The sequence below is a fragment of the Melospiza melodia genome, unplaced genomic scaffold (assembly GCF_035770615.1).
Source record: "Melospiza melodia melodia isolate bMelMel2 unplaced genomic scaffold, bMelMel2.pri scaffold_138, whole genome shotgun sequence".
NCBI lineage: Eukaryota > Metazoa > Chordata > Aves > Passeriformes > Passerellidae > Melospiza > Melospiza melodia.
This window is the reverse complement of record NW_026948509.1, coordinates 71,305-88,603: the sequence shown is the minus strand read 5'-3', so window position 1 is coordinate 88,603 and position 17,299 is coordinate 71,305. Positions and strand designations below refer to the sequence as shown.

Here is a 17,299-nt window from a genome sequence, read left to right as displayed (position 1 = left end):
CCCAAAAATCCCCTCCCCAAAAAATCCCCCCAAAGTCCCTAAAGAATCCCCAAAAATCCCCAAAAATGCACAAAAAAAATCCCTAAAAAAACCCCAGAAAATCCCCAAAAAATCCCCTAAAAAGGCTGAAAATCCCCGAAAAAAGCCCCAGACAGCCCAAAATTGCCAGAAATTCCCGATTTTGCCCCGAAATCCCCTGGTTCCCCCTGACCTGCTGCAGGCTCAGCAGCACCGTCCGCGCCCACGCGTCCCTGCCGAGATCCCGCGTCAGGCGCAGCAGCTCCCGGATGATGTCCCCGAAATCCCGAAAAACTGGGGGTGGAAAAGCACAGGAATCCCAAAAATCACCAAAAATGGAATTACAGAGGTCAAATCGCTGAAATCCCCAAAAAACTGGGAATTACAGAGCACAGGAATCCCAAAAATCAGCAAAAATGGGAATTACAGAGGTCAAATCCCTGAAATCCCAAAAAACTGGGAATGGAAAAGCACAGGAATCCCAAAAATCAGCAAAATGGAATTAGGAATCCCAAACCCCTGAAATCCAGGAATTCTTCCCAATGTTCCCCCTAAAACCCCATTTATTCCCCTCCAAAACCCCACTGATTTGCCCCAAAGTCCCAGGGCTTCCCCCCCAAATCCCAAGAAAGAATTCCCCCAAAACCCCCAAAACCCCAGAATTCCCCCCGTTCCCCCCTTGCAGTATTGTTTGTTTGATTCCCATTCTCCCTTGCAGAACAGTTTGTTTGTTTGAGTTCCCACCTTGCAGAATTGTTTATTTGTTTATATTCCCCATTCCCACCTTGCCGAACTGTTTGTTTGTTTGTTTATTTGTTTGTGTTCCCACCTTGCCGAAGTGTTTGTTTGTTTGTTTATTTGTTTGTTTGAGTTCCCACCTTGACGAACTGTTTGTTTATTTGTTTGTTTGAGTTCCCACCTAGCCAAACTGTTTGTTTGTTTGTTTATATTTCCCGTTCCACCTTGCCGAAGTGTTTATTTGTTTGTTTGTTTGCTTGTTTGTTTGTGTTCCCACCTTGCCGAAGTGTTTGTTTGTCTGTTTGTCTGTCTGTTTGTTTGTTTGATTGATTGATTGATTTCCCACCTTGCCGAAGTGTTTGTTTGTTTGTCTGTTTGTTTGATTGATTGATTTCCCACCTTGCCGAAGTGTTTGTTTGTTTGTCTGTCTGTTTGTCTGTCTGTTTGATTGATTGATTGAGTTCCCACCTTGCGAAGTGTTTGTTTGTTTGTCTGTCTGTCTGTTTGTTTGATTGATTGATTGATTTCCCACCTTGCCGAAGTGTTTGTCTGTTTGTTTGTCTGTCTGTTTGTCTGTCTGTTTGTTTGATTGATTGATTTCCCACCTTGCCGAAGTGTTTGTTTGTTTGTTTGTCTGTCTGTTTGTTTGTTTGTTGATTGATTTCCCACCTTGCCGAAGTGTTTGTTTGTCTGTTGTCTGTCTGTTTGTTTGATTGATTGATTTCCCACCTTGCCGAAGTGTTTGTTTGTTTGTTTGTCTGTCTGTTTGTCTGTCTGTTTGTTTGTGTGTTTGTGTTCCCACCTTGCCGAAGTGTTTGTTTGTTTGTCTGTCTGTTTGTCTGTCTGTTTGTTTGTGTGTTTGATTTCCCACCTTGCCGAAGTGTTTGTTTGTTTGTCTGTCTGTCTGTTTGTTTGATTGATTGATTGAGTTCCCACCTTGCCGAAGTGTTTGAAGACGTCGGCGGCGGCGCTGAGCTGCAGCACGCCCCGGAGCACGAGGCGGCAGAACCCGGCCAGCAGCAACCGCCGCCCTGCAGCGCCTCCAGCCGCGCCTTCGGCCGCTTCTGGAACAGAAACATTCCGGAATTCTGGGCATTTGGGGAATTTGGGGAAAAAATTGGGGGGGTTTGGGGTCACTGGAAGTGAAAAAATGGGAATTTTTGGGGAGGAAAGGCTGGAAAACGGCTCCGAAATCACTGAAAATCGACCTGTAAAAATTCACAGGATTTGGGGATCTGGGATCTTTGAATTCTGGAAGTTTGGAAATTTTGGGAAATCTGGGGATTCTGGGATCATGGGGAAAAAAATTGGGGGGTTTGGGGTCACTGGAAAGTGAAGAAATGGGAATTGTGGGGGAGGAAAGCTCCCAATAAACCCCAATAAATGCCCAATAATCTCAATGCTCACCCTGGTGCTCAGGCTCAGTTTGGGGCTCCTCACTGACACCAGGTCCAGCAGGGCCAGCCCCAGCTCTGAGGCAGCCCCAGCTCCCCAATAAACCCCAATCAATCAATAAACCCCAATAAACCCCAAAATCAATAAATGCCAATAAATCAATAATCTCAATGCTCACCCTGGTGCTCAGCTCAGTTTGGGGCTCCTCACTGAACACCAGGTCCAGCAGGGCCAGCCCCAGCTGTGTGGCAGCCCGGCTCCGGGCCCAGGCGCAGCCCCGGCTCCCCAATCAATCAATAAACCCCAATAAACCCAATAAATCAATAAATGCCCAATAAATCAATAATTGCCAGTCTCACCCTGGTGCTCAGGCTCAGTTTCAGGCTCCTCACTGAACACAGGTCGAGCAGGGCAGCCCCAGCTGTGTGGGCAGCCCCGGCTCCGGGCCCAGGCGCAGCCCCGGCTCCCCAATCAATCATAAACCCCAATAAATCAATAAATGCCCAATAAATCAATAAATCCCCAATAATCTCAATGCTCACCCTGGTTGCTCAGGCCCAGTTTCAGGCTCCTCACTGAACACCAGGTCGAGCAGGGCCAGCCCAGCTGTGGGCAGCCCGCTGTGGGCCAGGCGCAGCCCCGGCTCCCCATCAGTCAATAAACCAATAAACCCAATACCCAATAAATCAAAATGCCCAATAAATCAATAATTGCCAGTCTCACCCTGGTGCTCAGGCTCAGTTTCAGGCTCCTCACTGAACACCAGGTCGAGCAGGGCCAGCCCCAGCTGTGTGGGCAGCCCGGCTCGGCCCAGGCCAGCGCAGCCCCGGCTCCCCAATCAATCAATAAACCCAATAAATCAATAAATGCCCAATAAATCAATAGTTTGTTGTTTTTGTTTATTTTTGTGTGCTCAGGCTCTGTTTCAGGCTCCTCACTGAACACCAGGTCGAGCAGGGCAGCCCCAGCTGTGTGGGCAGCCCCGGCTCTGGGCTCAGGCGCAGCCCCGGCTCCCCAATCAATCAATAAACCCCAATAAACCCAATAAATCAATAAATGCCCAATAAATCAATAAATGCCCAATAATCTCAATGCTCACCCTGGTGCTCAGGCTCAGTTTCAGGCTCCTCACTGAAACACCAGGTCGAGCAGGGCCAGCCCCAGCTGTGTGGGCAGCCCCGGCTCCGGGCCCAGGCGCAGCCCCGGCTCCCCAATCAATCAATAAACCCCAATAAACCCCAATAAATCAATAAATGCCCAAATAATCAATAATTGCCAGTCTCACCCTGGTGCTCAGGCTCAGTTCAGGCTCCTCACTGACACCAGGTCGAGCAGGGCCAGCCCAGCTGTGTGGCAGCCCCGGCTCCGGGCTCAGGCGCAGCCCCGGCTCCGGCAGCCCCGGGCCCAGCAGCAGCAGCAGGTCACACAGCAAGGCACGTCAGGGGGAAATCCGGGGGAAATACGGTTTGGGGAAAATATCGGGGAAAAATGGGGAAATATCGGGGAAATATCGGGGAAATGGGAAATATGGGAGAAATATTGGAAAATGGGAAAATATTGGGAAAATGGGGAAAATATTGGAGAAAATATCAGGAAAAAATGGGGAAAATATTGGGGGAAAAATGGGGAAAATATTGGGGAAAACTAGGAAGATATTGGGAAAATATACTGGGAAGTATTGGTAAGAAATGGGGAAACATTGGGGAAAATGGAGAAAATATGGAAAAAATGGGGAAATATTGGGGAAAAATGGGGAAAATATTGGGAAAAATACTGGGAAAAAATGGGGGAAATATTGGGAAGAAATGGGAAAAATACTGGGAAAATAATGGGAAAATATTGGGAAAAATGGGAAAATATTGGGAAGAATGGGGGGAAAGAATGGGATTTGGGAATTTTGGGATTTTTTGGGGATTTTAGAGGATTTTTTTGGGGTTGTTGATTTTTGGAGGTTTTTTTGGGATTTATAGAGGCTTTTTTGGGGACTTTTTTGAGCTTTTTGGGGATTTTTTTGCTTGGGGATTTTGGGTTTGTGGATTTCCTGGGGATGTTTTGAGAATCTTTTGGGATTTGTTTAAGGTGTTTAGGATTTTTAGGGTTGGGGTTCTTAGGTGGGGATATTTTGGAGATTTCTGGGGTTTTGTACAGTTTTTTAGGGGATCTTTTTAAAATATTTAGAGATTTTTTTTTTAGGGTTTTTTTAATTAATGGTTGTGATTTTTCAGAATTTATTAGGATTTTTTTTTTTTTTTTTTTGGCTTTGATCTTTTTTGGCATCGACATTCCAGGACCCCAAACCCCCGGAATGTTCACTGGAATGTTCCAGGAGCCTCATGAACCCAGTCCCCTGGGATGTTCCTGGAATGTTCCAGAGTCCTTCCAGAACCCCAAACCCCCGGAATGCTCCACAATGGAATGTTCCAGCCTCCATGAACCCCAAGCTCCCCCCCCGGATGTTCTGGAACATGGCATGTTCATTCAGAACCCCAAACCCCCAAGCTCCAGGATGTTCTGGAACATTCCAGGTCATTCCAGAACCCCAAGCTCCCCCGGAATGTTCAGATGGAATGTTCCAGAGCCCTCCATGAACCCCAAGTCCCCCCTGGAATGTTCTGAATGTTCAGACCCACCCAGGAACCCAAATTCCCCCAGAGGTTCTGGAATCATAGCCCTCATGAACTCCAAGCTCCCCAGGATGTTGTGGAACAATCCGGACCACCCCAGGAACCCCAAATCCCTCCGGAATGTTCAGAATGGAATGTTCCAGTCCATGAACCCCACGCTCCCCCCGGGATGTTCTGGAACATTCCAGGTTCATTCCAGAGCCCCAAACCCCCCCGGAATGTTCCACAACGGAATGTTCCAGAGCCCACCTGAACCCCAAGCTCCCCCCTGGGATGTTCTGGAACATTCCAGGTTCATTCCAGAACCCAAACCCCCGGAATGTTCAGAATGGAATGTTCCAGAGCCCTCATGAACCCCAACCCCCCGGAAGGTTCCGGAAGGTTCCAGACCCTCCATGAACCCCACGCTCCCCCGGGATGTTCTGGAACATTCCAGGTTCATTCCAGAACCCAAACCCCCCAGAATGTTCCAGAATGGGACATTCCAGACCCACCCCAGGAACCCCAAACCCCCGGGAAGGTTCCGGAAGGTTCCAGGAGCCCTCCATTGACCCAAGCTCCCCCCCTGGGATGTTCTGGAACATTCCGATTCACAGAGCCCCAAACCCCTGGATGTTCCAGAATGGAATGTTCCAGAGCCCTCCATGAACTCCACGCTCCCCCCGGATGTTCTGGAACATTCCAGGTTCATTCCAGAACCCCAACCCCCCCCGGAATGTTCCACAACGGAATGTTCAGAGCCCTCCATGAACCCAGCTCCCCCCCGATGTTCTGGAAGATTCCCAAGCTCCCCCAGGATGTTGTGGAACATTCCGGACCCACCCCAGGAACCCCAAATTCCCCAAGAAAGTTCCGGAATGTTCCAGAGCCCTCCATGAACCCCAAGCTCCCCCCCCGGATGTTCTGGAACATTCCAGGTTATTTCCAACACCCCAACCCCCCCGGAATGTTCCGGAATGGGACATTCCAGACCCACCCCAGGACCCAGGACCCCCCGAAGGTTCCGGAAGGTTCGAGGAAGGTTCCGAAGTTCCGGACGGCCTGGGCCTCGGGCTCCGCGAGGCAGCTCTGGCACAGGGAGAGCAGCAGCGACGCCCGCGAGAGCGGATCCCGCACGGACTCCTGCAGATTGGGGAGAAAAACCCCAATTTTGGGAAAAAACCTGGGAATTTTGGAGGTGAAAAACGGGGAAATTTGGGGGTTTGTTGGGGGTTTTGGGGGATTTTGTGGGTTTGGGGGCCACAGAGAGAGGAATGAGGAGGCCCTGGGGAAGATCCCGCACCGAGCCCTGCAGATTTGGGAGAAAAATCCAACTTTGGGAAATTCGGGGGAAAAAAAGGGAATTTTGGTGAAAAATGGGGAAATTTGGGGTTTTATTGGGACTTTCTTGGGGTTTTGGGGGATTTTTGGGCTTTGGGGGCACAGGGAGAGGAATGAGGAGGCCCTGGAGCGCAGGTCCCGCAGGTACGCCCGGAAACTGGAATTTTGGGTGGAAATTCGAGAGTTTTGGGAATAAACTCAGGAATTTTGGGTGGAAATTGGGGAATCTGAGGGGTTTGGGGAGGGGTTTGGGGTTTTATTGGACTGTTGTGGATTTGGGGGTAAAACTGACGCATTTGGGGGGGGGATTGAGGGAATTTTTTTGGAATTTTGGCAGGAATGGTGAGGACTTGGGAATCCAGGAATTTCCTGGGCATTTTTGGGAGCTTTTGTGGAAATCTTGGGGGAATTTTGTGGGGAATTTTTGGGGGGAATTTTGGGGGAGATTCTGGGGATTTTTGGGGAAGACTTTGTGGAAATTTTTGGGGAAGTTTTGTGGGAAATTTGAGGTGAATTTGCGGGGATTTTTGTGGGAATTTCGGGGGATTTCTTGGATTCTCAGGGAAATTTTGGGGGGCATTCCGGGGGAATTTATGGGGGGATTTTCTTGGAATTTTGAGGCAATTTTGTGGGTATTTTTGGGGGGATTTTGTGGGAATTTTGGGGAAATTTGGGGGGTTTTTTTGGGACTTTTTTTGGGGTGATTTAGCGTGATTTGCTCACCGGGGAGGCTCCGGAGTCGGGCACCTCGGGAGAGCTCCCAGAACAGGTGGAAGAAGAGGCAGGACAGGGCCGGGATCGTCACCTGGGGGGAAAAAGTGTCACAAATGGCACCAAAAGGGACAAAAATGGCCCCAAAATGAAAAAAAATGGCACCAAATGGGACCAAACGGAGCCTAAATTGCCCCGAAAGATCCGAAATGTCCCCAAATGGCCCCGAAAATTCCCAAAAATGTCCCAAAGATCTCCAGGTGTCCCCAGGAGTGTCCAGGTGTTTCTGAATGTCCCCAGCTGTGTCCCCAGCTGTGTCCTCGTGTCCCGGCAGCTCCCCGGTGTCACAGATGTGTCCCCAATGTCCCCCAATGTCCCCAGCTGTGTCCCCAGTGTCCCCCACCTGTCCCGGCAACTCCCCGGTGTCTCAGGTGTGTCCCCAATGTCCCCGTGTCCCTCACCTGTCCCAGCAGGTCCCCGGTGTGACAGATGTGTCCCCAGTGACTGAGGTATGTCCCCACTGTCCCCCAGGTGTGTCCCCAGGTGTGTCCCCACTGTCCCCACCTGTCCTGGCAGGTCCCTGGTGTCTCAGGTGTGTCCCCACTGTCCCAATGTCCCCTCACCTGTCCCGGCAGGTCGCCGGTGTCGAAGCGCGCGGCGCAGGAGCTATGAGTCCCCAATGTCCCCAGGTGTGTCCCCAATGTCCCCGGTGTCACAGGTGTGTCTCAGGTGTCCCCACTGTCCCCACCTGTCCCGGCAGGTCCCCGGTGTCGAGTGGGCGGTGCAGGAGCTGTGAGTCCCCACTGTCCCCAGGTGTGTCCCCAATGTCCCCAATCCCCCACTGTCCCCACTGTCCCGGCAGGTCCCTGGTGTCCCCAATGTCCCCACTGTCCCAGGTGTGTCCCCAATGTCCCCAGGTGTGTCCCCAGGTGTGTCCCAGGTGTGTCCCCAATGTCCCCACTGTCCCCAGATGTGTCCCCAATGTCCCCAGTGTCCCCACTGTCCCCAGGTGTGTCCCCACCTGTCCCGGCAGGTCGCCGGTGTCGAGCGCGACGCCGCCAGGAGCTGTGAGTCCCCAATGTCCCCAATGTCCCCAGTGTCCCCAGGTGTGTCCCCAGTGTCCCCACTGTCCCCAGGTGTGTCCCAGGTGTGTCCCCACCTGTCCCGGCAGGTCGCCGGTGTCCAGCGCGCAGCGCAGGAGCTGTGAGTCCCCAATGTCCCCAATGTCCCCAGTGTCCCCAGGTGTGTCCCCACTGTCCCCACCTGTCCCGGCAGGTCCCCGGTGTCGATCGCGCGCGCCGCAGGAGCTGTGAGTCCCCAATGTCCCCAGTGTCCCCAATGTCCCCAGTGTCCCCAGTGTCCCCAGTGTCCCCAATGTCCCCAATGTCCCCAGGTGTGTCCCCACTGTCCCCAGGTGTGTCCCAGGTGTGTCCCCAATGTCCCCACTGTCCCCACCTGTCCCGGCAGGTCGCCGGTGTCCAGCGCGCGCCGCAGGAGCTGTGAGTCCCCAATGTCCCCAGGTGTGTCCCCCCAATGTCCCCAATGTCCCCAGTGTCCCCAGTGTGTCCCCAATGTCCCCAGGTGTGTCCCCAGGTGTGTCCCCAGGTGTGTCCCCAGTGTCCCCAGGTGTGTCCCCACCTGTCCCGGCAGGTCGCCGGTGTCGAGCGCCGCGCCGCAGGAGCTGTGAGTCCCCATGTCCCCAGGTGTGTCCCCAGTGTCCCCCAATGTCCCCAGGTGTGTCCCCCCAATGTCCCCAGTGTCCCCACTGTCCCCAGGTGTGTCCCCAGTGTCCCCAGTGTCCCAGGTGTGTCCCCACCTGTCCCGGCAGGTCCCTGGTGTCCCCTCAGTGTCCAGGTGTGTCCCCAGGTGTGTCCCAGGTGTCCCCACTGTCCCCACCTGTCCCGGCAGGTCGCCGGTGTCCAGCACGCAGCGCAGGAGCTGTGAGTCCCCAATGTCCCCAGGTGTGTCCCCAATGTCCCCACTGTCCCCAGTGTCCCCACCTGTCCCGGCAGGTCCCTGTGTCCCTCAGTGTCCCAGGTGTGTCCCCAGGTGTGTCCCCTCAGTGTCCCCAGTGTCCCCAGTGTCCCCACTGTCCCCAGGTGTGTCCCCACCTGTCCCGGCAGGTCGCCGGTGTCGAGCGCGCGCCGCAGGAGCTGCGACAGCGGCACAAAGAGAGCCAGGGGGTCAGGTCGTGGTCGCTGCGGGGACAGAATGAGGGAATTTGGGGACATTTGGGGACACTGGGGACAAAGTGGGGGGAAATGGGGAAATCTGGGGAAAAATGGAGAAAATTGGGGAGGAAAATGGGGAAATTTGGGGGAAAAATTGAGAAAATGACATTGGGGACAGTGGGGACGTTTGGGGAGAAACATGGGGGTGAAATTTGGGGGGGGATTGGGAAAAATCAGATTTGGGGACACTGGGGACAAAGTGGGGAAATTTGGGAAGAACTGGGGAAAAAATGGGATTGGGGACATTGGGGACATTTGGGACAAACGGGATTGGGGGACATTCGGGGGGAAAATGGGGGGCAAATCTGGGGAGGAAACTGGGAAAATGAGATTGGGGACATTGGGGACATTGGAGGGGTTGGGGACATTGGAGGGGTTGGGGACACCGGGGGGCCACCCCTGCCCTTGTCCCAAATGTCCCCAAATCTCATTTTTCCCAATTTTCCCCATTTTTCCCCAAAATTTCTCAATTTTTTCCCCAATGTCCCCAAGCCCCTGAACCCCCCCAGTGTCCCCAATGTCCCCAGGTGTCCCCAGATGTCCCCAATGTCCCAGCCCCCCCAGTGTCCCCGGTGTTACTTGAAGAGCGCCGAGAGTCTCCTCAGGGTGGCCGCCAGCGCGTAAACGTCCTCCTCGTCTGGGGACACGGCCTGGGGACACAGATGGCATCAGAGTGGCACCAAATGTCACCAGAGTGTCCCCAGAGTGTCCCCAGAGTGTCCCCAGAGTGTCCTCCTCGTCTGGGGACACGGCCTGAGGGGGACAAACGTCACCAAAATGTCACCAAAATGGGACCAAATGTCCCACCTGTAGCACGCCCTTGACCTGCAGGTGGCACCTGTCCCCAAGGCTGTCCCCAAATGTCCCCAGTGTCCCAGTGTCCCCAGTGTCTCACCTGTAACATCTCTGTCACCTGCAGGTGGCACCTGTCCCCAGGCTGTCCCCAGTGTCCCCAGAGCCTCACCTGCAGCATCTCTGTCACCTGCAGGTGGCACCTGTCCCCCAGGCTGTCCCCAATATCCCCAGTGTCCCCAATGTCCCCAGTGTCCCCCAGGCTGTCCCCAGTGTCCCCAATGTCCCACCTGTAACATCTCTGTCACCTGCAGGTGGCACCTGTCCCCCAGGCTGTCCCCAGTGTCCCCAATGTCCCACCTGTAACATCTCTGTCACCTGCAGGTGGCACCTGTCCCCCAGGCTGTCCCCAGTGTCCCCAGTGTCCCCAATGTCCCCAGTGTCCCCAGCGTCCCCCAGGCTGTCCCCAGTGTCCCCAATGTCCCACCTGCAGCATCTCTGCCACCTGCAGCTGGCACCTGTCCCCCAGGCTGTCCCCAGTGTCCCCAATGTCCCACCTGCAGCATCTCTGTCACCTGCAGCTGGCACCTGTCCCCCAGGCTGTTCCCAGTGTCCCCAGTGTCCCCAATGTCCCCAGTGTCCCCAGGCTGTCCCCAATGTCCCCAGTGTCCCAGTGTCCCCAATGTCCCCAGGCTGTCCCCAATGTCCCACCTGCAGCATCTCTGTCACCTGCAGGTGGCACCTGTCCCCCAGGCTGTCCCCAATGTCCCCAGGCTGTCCCCAATGTCCCCAGTGCCTCACCTGCAGCATCTCTGCCACCTGCAGCTGGCACCTGTCCCCCAGGCTGTCCCCAGTGTCCCCAGGCTGTCCCCAGTGTCCCCAGGCTGTCCCCAGTGTCCCCAGTGTCCCCCAGGCCTCACCTGCAGCATCTCTGCCACCTGCAGCTGGCACCTGTCCCCCAGGCTGTCCCCAGTGTCCCCAGGCTGTCCCCAGTGTCCCCAGGCTGTCCCCAGTGTCCCCCAGGCTGTCCCCAGGGCTCACCTGCAGCATCTCTGTCACCTGCAGCTGGCACCTGTCCCCCAGGCTGTCCCCAGTGTCCCCAGTGTCCCCAGTGTCCCCCAGGCTGTCCCCAGTGTCCCCCAGGCTGTCCCCAGTGTCCCCAGTGCCCCCAGTGTCCCCAGGGCCTCACCTGCAGCATCTCTGCCACCTGCAGGTGGCACCTGTCCCCAGGCTGTCCCCCAGGCGCCCCCTGGCGATGTCCCCCAGGCCGTGCAGGGACAGCTCGGGGTCGCAGAGCGCCCGCAGCGCCCGCGAGGCGGCGAGAGAGCGGGCACGGGCTGGAGTGCTTGGCAAAAACCTCCTGGATCTGCCCCAGAACCTGCTCCAGGTGCTGGGGAGAGAAACAAAAACCTACAATGAACCACAAAAACCTCCTGGATCTGCCCAAGAACCTGCTCCAGGTGCTGGAAATGAACAAAAACCTACAATGAACCACAAAAACCTCCTGGATCTGCCCCAGAACCTGCTCCAGGTGCTGGAAATGAACAAAAACCTCCTGGATCTGCCCCAGAACCTGCTCCAGGTGCTGCAATGAACTGGGGGTTACTGGGATGGACTGGGAGTGAAAAAATGGGGAAAAAATCCCCCAAAAAACGGGGAAAAAAATGCCCAAAGAAACGGGAAAAATGGGGTTTGGGGGAAAATGAGGTTTGGGGGTACTGGGATGGACTGGGAGGCACTGGGACAAACTGGGATGGACTGGGACAAACTGGGATGGACTGGGACAAACTGGGACAGACTGGGACAAACTGGGAGGGGCTGGGATGAGGGTTACTGGTTTATACTGGTCTATACTGGTCCATACTGGTGTCCCTCACCCTCTCCATGCGCGCCGTGCGGAACAGGCCCAGCTCCAGGTGCTGGGAATGGACTGGGATGGACTGGGATGGACTGGGAGGGGCTGGGATGGGGGTCACTGGTTTATACTGGTCCATACTGGTTTATACTGGTGTCCCTCACCCTCTCCATGCGCGCCGTGCGGAACAGGCCCAGCTCCAGGTGCTGGGAATGGACTGGGATGGACTGGGATGGACTGGGACGGGCTGGGATAGGGGTCACTGGTTTATACTGGTTTATACTGGTCCATACTGGTCCATACTGGTGTCCCTCACCCTCTCCATGCGCGCCGTGCGGAACAGGCCCAGCTCCAGGTGCTGGAATGGACTGGGATGGACTGGGATGGACTGGGACGGGCTGGGATGGGGGTTACTGGTTTATACTGGTTTATACTGGTCCATACTGGTCCATACTGGTGTCCCTCACCCTCTCCATGCGCGCCGTGCGGAACAGGCCCAGCTCCAGGTGCTGCAGCAGCTCCAGCAGCGCGGCCACGGCCTCGGGCTCCGCCGAGAACTGGGGAGAAATGGGGGAAAAATGGGGAAAAATGGGGAAAATGGGGAAAAATGGGGAAAAATGGGGAAAAAATGGGAAAAAATGGGGAAAAAATGGGGAAAAATGGGGAAAAAATGGGGAAAAATGGGGAAAAAATGGGGAAAAAATGGGGGAAAATGGGGAAAAAATAGGGAAAAAATAGGGAAAAAATGGGAATTTTGGGAGGGAAAATTGGAATTTTGGGGGGAAAAATGGGGATTATGGGGTAAAAAAATGGGGATTTTGGGGGGATAAAATGGGAATTTTGGGATGAAAAAAATCGGGAATTTTGGGAGGGAAAAAATGGGAATTCTGAGGAAAAATTGGGAATTCGGGAGGGGAAAATGAGAATTCGGGGGAAAATGGGAATTTCAGAGGGAAAATTGGGAGTTTTGGAAGGGAAAGTAAGAATTCAGGGGTGGAAAGAAGAATTTGGGGTGGAAAATGGGAATTTTGGGGGAAGAATGGGAATTTTTTGGGAAAAAAAGGAATTTTAGGTGAAGAATGGGAATTTGGAGGGGAAAACTGGGAAGTTTGGGAGGGAAAATTGGGAATTCCAAGGGAAAAATCAGGTATTTGGGAGGAAAAATTGGGAATTTGGGACAAAAAATGAGGATTTGTGGGGGAATGTGGATTTGGGGGAGAACCAGGATTTTCAAAGAAAAAAGGAAATTTGGGGATGAAAAATGGTGAATTTAGGGGAGAAAAGGGGTTTTAGGAGGGAAAAATGAAGAATTTCAGGGAAAGACGAGGATTTGATGGGGATTTATTGGGGTGGGGAGGTGGAAATGAGAATTTAAGGAAAAAAATCAGGGATTCTGGGAAAAAGAATTTTAGGGGAAAAAAAAAAATTGAGAATCCGTGAGGAAAAATTGAATTTTGGGGGAAAGAAACAGGAAAATCCTGGCTGAAATGCCCGCAAAATCCCAAATGTGCCAAAAATCCCAATTCCCCCCCGGTATTCCCGACGCCCCAAGTTGCCGGAATTTGAGGATTTTGGGGATTTTTGGGCTTTTTTTTGTGTTTTTCGCTGACCTTCTGCAGGAGCTGCGGCAGCGCCGGGATGAGGCTGCGGCTGAGCCGCTCCCGCTCCTCGCGCTGCTCCCGGCGCTCCCGAGGGGACACCTGGGCGAAAGGGGATGGGATCCTGAAATTCCCAAAATTCCCAAAATTCCCAACGCTCCAGGGGGCCCCGAGCCCCAAAAATCCCGAAATTCACAAAAATCCCCAAAATTCCAGCAGGTCCCCAAGCCCAAAAACCTCCAGGAGTTCCCAAAGTTTCCCCAATTCCGGAAGCTCCTGAGCCCAAAAACGCCCAGAATTCTGAAAACTCCAAAATTTCAGGAGCTCCTAAATCCCCAAAAATGCCCAGAATTCTGAAAACTCCAAAATTTCGGGAGCTCCTAAATCCCCAAAAATGCCCAGAATTCTGAAAACTCCAAAATTTCGGGAGCTCCTAAATCCCCAAAATGCCCAGAATTCTGAAAACTCCCAAAACCCTGGGAGCTCCTAAATCCCCAAAATGCCCAGAATTCTGAAAACTCCCAAAATCCTGGGAGCTCCTGACCCCCCAAAATGCCCAGAATTCTCAAAACTCCCAAAATTTCAGGAGCTCCTAAATCCCCAAAATCTGGAATTCCCAAATCCCCAAAATTCCCCCCAATTCCAGGAGCTCCTGAATCCCCAAAATCTCCTGGAATTCCCAAAATTCCCCCAATTCCAAGAGGTCCTGAATCCTCAAAATCTGGAATTCCCAAAATCCCAAAATTCCCCCAATTCCAGGAGGTCCTGAATCCCCAAAACCCCCTGGAATTTCCAGAACTCCCCAAATTCCGGGAGCTCCTGACATCCAAAAATCCCCAGAATTCCCAAAATTCCTGAGCCTCAAAACTCTGGGAATTCCACCCAAAAAACCCATCCTGGAAATCCACAGAACTTTGGGAATCTCCAACCCCAAAATTCTCAGATTTCGTGACCCAAAATCCCCAAAAAATCCCTGCAATTTCCCTGAAAAAAATCCCCAAAAATTCCCAGATTTCCCAACACAAAATCCCCGAAAATCTCTGAAAAATCCCCCCCCCCCAAAAAAAACCCCTCCAAAAATCCCTAAAAAATCCCCCAAAAAATCCATAAAATTTCCTGGGTTTCCTGACCCAAAATTCCCCAAAATCCCCAAATTTCCTCACCCAAAATCCCCAAAATTCCCCAAAATCCCCAACTTCCTCACCCAAAACTCCCAAAATCCCCAAATTTCCTCACCCCAAATTTCCCCAAATCCCCCCAAATCCCCAAATTTCCGGAACCTTCCGTGCCAGGCTCCGTCCCTCGGGGGGGTGTCCCCGGCACAGCCGGAGGGCGCTGCAGCTCAGGATCTCCACCAGGGCCTTCTCCTCATGGAGCTGCAGGGCTGGGAACCAGTACGGACCAGTATAAACCAGTATGGACCAGTATGAACCAGTATGGACCAGTATGAACCAGTATAAACCCATACAGACCAGTATAAACCAGTATAACCCAGTGTAACCCAGTGTAACCCAGTATAACCCAGTATAACCCAGCGCTGCAGCTCAGGATCTCCACCAGGGCCTTCTCCTCATGGAGCTGGAGAGCTGGGAACCAGTATGGACCAGTATAAACCAGTATGGACCGGTATGAACCAGTATAAACCCATACAGACCAGTATAACCCAGTGTAACCCAGTATAAACCCATACAGACCAGTATAACCCAGTATAACCCAGTATAAACCAGTGTAACCCAGTGTAACCCAGCGCTGCAGCTCAGGATCTCCACCAGGGCCTTCTCCTCATGGAGCTGCAGGGCTGGGAACCAGTATGGACCAGTATAAACCAGTATGGACCAGTATGAACCAGTATGGACCGGTATGAACCGGTATAACCCAGTACAACCCAGTATAACCCAGTATAACCCAGTATATCCCAGTGTAACCCAGTGTAACCCAGCGCTGCCAGCTCAGGATCTCCACCAGGGCCTTCTCCTCATGGAGCTGCAGGGCTGGGAACCAGTACGGACCAGTATAAACCAGTATGGACCAGTATGAACCAGTATAACCCAGTGTAACCCAGTGTAACCCAGTGTAACCCAGTGTAACCCAGTGTAACCCAGTATAAACCCATACAGACCAGTATAACCCAGTGTATCCCAGTATATCCCAGTATAACCCAGTATAACCCAGCGCTGCAGCTCAGGATCTCCACCAGGGCCTTCTCCTCATGCAGCTGCAGGGCTGGGAACCAGTATGGACCAGTATAAACCAGTACGGACCAGTATGACCCAGTGTAATGCAATATAAACTCATACAGACTGCTATAACCCAGTCCATCCCAGTATAACCAGTCTAACCAGTACAATATCCATACTGGTTCCCAGCAGCAGGGCCGTTGCCGTGTCCCAGTATAACCAGTATAAACCAGTCCCATACTGGTTCCCAGTAACAGCCCCGTTGCCGTGTCCCAGTATAACCAGTCCATCCCAGTATAAACCAGTCCCGTACTGGTTCCCAGTAGCAGCCCCGTTGCCGCGTCCCAGTATAACCAGTATAAACCAGTCCCATACTGGTTCCCAGTAGCAGCCCGTTGCCGCGTCCCAGTCCATCCCAGTCCATCCCAGTCTAACCAGTATAATGCCCATACTGGTTCCCAGCAGCAGGGCCGTTGCCGTGTCCCAGTATAACCCAGTCCATCCCAGTATAACCAGTATAAACCAGTCCCGTACTGGTTCCCAGTAGCAGCCCCGTTGCCGCGTCCCAGTATAACCCAGTCCATCCCAGTATAACCCAGTCCATCCCAGTATAACCCAGTCCATCCCAGTATAACCCAGTCCATCCCAGTATAACCCAGGTCCATCCCAGTATAACCAGTATAACCGTACTGGTTCCCAGTAACAGCCCCGTTGCCGCATCCAGTATAACCCAGTCCATCCCAGTATAACCCAGTCCATCCCAGTATAACCCAGTCCATCCCAGTATAACCCAGTCCATCCCAGTCTAACCAGTATAACCAGTATAACCGTACTGGTTCCCAGTAACAGCCCCGTTGCCGCGTCCCAGTATAACCCAGTCCATCCCAGTATAACCAGTATAAACCAGTCCCGTACTGGTTCCCAGTAACAGCCCCGTTGCCGCGTCCCAGTATAACCCAGTCCATCCCAGTATAACCCAGTCCATCCCAGTATAACCAGTATAACCAGTATAACCGTACTGGTTCCCAGTAACAGCCCCGTTGCCGCGTCCCAGTATAACCCAGTCCATCCCAGTATAACCAGTATAACCAGTATAACCCAGTCCATCCCAGTATAACCCAGTCCATCCCAGTATAACCAGTATAACCAGTATAACCGTACTGGTTCCCAGTAGCAGCCCCGTTGCCGCGTCCCAGTCCCGCAGGCGGCTCCCGGCGCAGTCCCACAGCGAATCCACCAGGTACGCCGCGTGCTCGTGCAGCTGGGGAGGCAAACTCGGGTCAAAATCCCCAAAAATACAGAATTCCCAAAGATCTCTGGAATTTTAGAGAAATTCCCAAAAAACTCCATCAAAATTGGCCAAAATTCATCAAAACATCTCAAAGACTCTCAGATTTCTCTCCAAAATCCCTCACAAATTCCCACCCTAAATCCCCCCCAAATCCCCAAAATTGCCCCTCGAAATCCCTGAATTTTACCCCAAACTCCCCGAATTTCCCCAGAAGTCCCCAAAATCCTCGGATTTCCCCCTAAAAGTTTCCAAATTCTCTCCCAAAATCCCCAAATTTCCTCCCACATTTCTCAAATTCCCTCCCTAAAATCCCTGAAAGTTTCCCCTAAAAGATCCCCAATTTTTCCCCCCTAAATCCCCAAAATTCCTCCTAAATCTCCCCAAATCCCCAATTTTTTCCCCAAATTCCCCCCAGAATTCCCCCCCAAAATCCTCCCAAAATCCCCCAATTTTCCCCCAAAACTCTCCACATTTTAGCCCCAAATCCCATCCAAAAATCCCACAATTTTACTCCAAACCCCACAGATTTTCCCCCCCAAAAATCCCCAA

The 17,299-nt window shown here is 52.8% G+C and overlaps 1 long non-coding RNA gene across 1 annotated transcript; it reads right to left on the bottom strand.

Moving 5' to 3' along the window:
• Positions 1-13,343: 13,343 nt before the first annotated feature.
• LOC134433090 (uncharacterized) lies at positions 13,344-16,708 on the bottom strand. Its single transcript, XR_010031481.1, has 3 exons — positions 16,621-16,708; positions 14,563-14,666; positions 13,344-13,384 (listed from the first exon to the last, which is right to left on the bottom strand). It is a non-coding gene; the product is annotated as an uncharacterized LOC134433090 (long non-coding RNA).
• Between the last annotated feature and the right edge of the window lie 591 nt (positions 16,709-17,299).